This window comes from Corapipo altera, unplaced genomic scaffold (assembly GCF_003945725.1).
Source record: "Corapipo altera isolate COAL_440 unplaced genomic scaffold, ASM394572v1 54, whole genome shotgun sequence".
NCBI lineage: Eukaryota > Metazoa > Chordata > Aves > Passeriformes > Pipridae > Corapipo > Corapipo altera.
In genome coordinates this window covers 7769141-7772495 of record NW_020884902.1, presented here as the reverse complement: position 1 = coordinate 7772495, position 3355 = coordinate 7769141, and the positions used below count along the sequence as shown (strand labels likewise).

At 41.2% G+C, this 3355-nt stretch overlaps 1 long non-coding RNA gene across 1 annotated transcript; it reads right to left on the bottom strand.

The window, feature by feature from the left end:
* Positions 1–355: 355 nt before the first annotated feature.
* LOC113950652 lies at positions 356–2514 on the bottom strand. Its single transcript, XR_003528831.1, has 3 exons — positions 2473–2514; positions 1870–1932; positions 356–1273 (listed from the first exon to the last, which is right to left on the bottom strand). It is a non-coding gene; the product is annotated as an uncharacterized LOC113950652 (long non-coding RNA).
* Positions 2515–3355: the final 841 nt, after the last annotated feature.

Sequence of the window (3355 nt, the reverse complement as noted above, 5' to 3'; positions counted from 1 at the left end):
AAAGTCCCAGCACTGTTGCAAAGACTGATGTGACCATCAGTTTCCTGCTGCACAACTCTGCTGTTGCATTTTGCAACAATGTTTTAAAAATATTTTTCCCCTTTATTTATTTAACACTAATGTTCTTTCATGTAAAAATAAGGTCTGGGACTACAAGGAATCCAAGTATTCTGTTCAAGGCTAGAGTTAGTCTTTGCTGCATTTATTTAATTTTAATTTGTTCTTCTGTGTAGAATGAGCTCCTTTGTTATCTTTTTTTTTTTTTTTTTTCCCCACTGATCATATGACCAAAAAGTTCTTGTCGTGGAGGGGTCGGGTCCCAAGATATCATTTTGGAACAAAAGTCTTCTTGGGCAGTCTGCAGCCCAGGAGCCAACTGGCAATGGGCATTTTACAAATATAAAACACTGTGAATGAAAGGTGTTAGACTATATTATGCAATATATCCCAGCAGTATCAGTTTCATTATTTTCAGATAACATCATTGTCTTTTTTATTAGATATTTAAGTAGCCACATGAAGCTTCCCATCCTCCTGCTGTGCTTCATTCAGTCAGGCCAGAAGAAATGCAGTGAGTGCAGAGTACAGGGATTGTCCATGTATCCCTTTTGCCTCCTCCTTCAGTAGACCTTGCAGGGATCTCCTCTGGCTCTTCTCACAGTAAAAGAGAGGTGGAGAAGATATTTTCCTTACAAAACAATGAATTAAGACAGAGAAATATCAGCATGGAAGTTCAGTAGCTGGGCTGAGTTCTTTCCTCCCACATAGGAGCCGGACTATGGACAAGAGCCTTTTTCCACCTCAAAGTGAACCTGAAGGAAAATACTCAGAATGGTTTAGGGCAGATTTGTAGAGGTCTTTGGAGCCTTTAGTCAGCTATTTCCCTTTGCAACCATGTCTCACCTACATCAGAACTATATCATGATGAAATCCCAGGTTGCTCATGCTTCTGACCAGGTGCTTCTGCATCACCAAAAATCCTCTCACCTCAACATTTCTGAAAGAACCCCTGGAACATCCTGGTGATACTGCACCCAGGTGTTCCATACCAACAGCCAGTTGCTTTCCTGCTGCTGCCACATATTGAAGAGAGTTTATGACCCTTTCTTGAAGAAAGAAAAATTACAAAATCCTGTGCTTTGAAGGGAAGTGATTTTTGTCCCCTGAGACAAAGCTCCCAAAGGCTCAAGTTGAATACTTGCATTACAGGTAGAACCTGCAAGGTCTTCCACATTTTTCTTCCACACTGAAGTTCCTAGGCAGTATCTGGGTGCTGTGAATTTGACAGGAATACAAATAAATTAGAACTCCAATTATTCCTTCTTCTTGAGATAATTTCTAAATAGATTTGTTCATAAATGGCAAATGGAAAGAAAGCATTTAAATGGTTTCATGTAGCTTAGTTTAGGATATTCCCTAGCAATCATCTTAGATTTATACACCTATATTTTATTTCAAAGAAAATTGATTTCTGGATTATCATATTAACCAAAATTAAAGCAGAGAGAATATAAATGTGGTCATGACATCCCTGCAGCATAGAAGTCTAATATTGCCACATGGAAAAGATAATGTGAAATTGAAATGTTGTGTGTAACCTTTTGTCAAAGCCCTGAATAAAGTGACTCTTTAATTATCAGCAGTTCAACTCTTTTAGAATAGCAGATTTGGAGAGCCCAAAACATACAAACCTCCAACTAGCTTTTGTTAGGCAATCTTTTATTATTTTTACATTGTTGCGCGGGGAAATTGTGGCACAACAAAATGCGTGTATGTTGCATGTTTACCTATATTTTACTAATTTCGGGTTTTCTTCTTTATCTCATTCTTTTAATTTCCTGTTATTGTACCTGTGAGCCCCTTACGTACCTCTCTGGGTGCCCAGAAGAGTTATTCCTCTGACGGGGACTGTGGTTCTCACTTTCCATGGGCCTGTGGACATCACCAAATGCAAATCTGTATCTTCACAGCCCTTGCTGAAAACGGCAAAAATAGCAATTCTCCCTTTCCCCTCCATTGCATTGTCTAACAGCGTGATCCATCTTCTGTGGATATTAATAGCAGCTTATACTGATTTTAATGGAAACGGATCCTGTCAATAGCAGGGAATCGGGCAGAGCTGAAGGGAGTGGGCAGCAAACACCCGGGGGCAGGGAGAGAGCAAAGCAGCAGCTCCTTCTCTGACTGTGTGCAGGGGACAGGGCCCAGCTGGGTGACAGCAGAGCTGCCCTTTGCATTGGCCTTTGAGCCCCAATTCCTGCCTGAGCAGCAGCCTGGGCATAGCCAGGCTGATCTTGCTCCTCTCCAGAGTTTAATGTGGTATGTGCCCAGGAAAGTGGGAGCCGAGGCTGAGCTTCTTAGCTCCTTTTTCCAGTACTGCTGCATTCCAAGATTCCCCTCAAGTGGGAGTCGACCACCTCCTCCTCTCTAGGAGGTCTCAGAGGGGTTTTGGGGAATTGGTTCAGTTCTTACCCCAAAACTCTGTAGAGCTTAGTTCTGCTCTGTTACCGGCTCTCTCTCTCCTCTCAGACATCTCTCTGTGTCTCTGCTAATTGCATGCTCTTTGCTGCTTCCCTCTTATCTCTTGGCTTTCAGCCATAGCCTGATAGTAGGTGGGATGGTTTCCCACAGTGCTCCATTGGGAAAACTCTCCCTTCCTAGTGCAGGCAGCGTTTTGGAGATGCTTCCCACTTGTCCTCCTGCTCCTCTGCCTTCTGAGAACAGTTGTTCAGCTTCACAATGCTTTTGCTGTGCAATCTTAGAGCACTAGAACCTTTTGTTACTAGAACCTTTTCATTTGTGTAAAAAGGTACCAACACATTTTTGAAGTGAGACTGGCAGTGAGATGTAATTAAATGATTGACAAGATGCTTTGAAATCCTTCAAAAGAAGATGCCTTTGTATAATTAATAAACAGTATGGTTCATATTCTCCTGCATCTTTAGAGAATCTGTGGAAACAGGTAGAAGGGCAAGAAATGGATGAGGATTTTCTTGTAAAATATCTCTATCTTTGAGTGCATCTCTTATTTTACTTTTGCCAGTTATCTGCAACAGGTTCCTCATTACAAGTGCATGAGCAGGCCCTGCTGATACTCTCTCCAGTCTGTCTGCCTTGTACTTTGGCTGGAGTCTGATCACAGATTTTTCAGACTGTTTGCTGATTCTTTGTTGGATTTTTGTGAAGACAACTTAGGGTTTCCTCCTTGTTCAAATTAATTTTTGTTCTTGTTTTGATCTTGCTTTCTTATATTCTTTTTTTCTGACAGACATGACTCAGAATGTAGACAATTGACTTTTTAAAATGCGTTTCAGTGTCATAATCTCTTTTTTGGCAGTCTATGTGCTGACATATT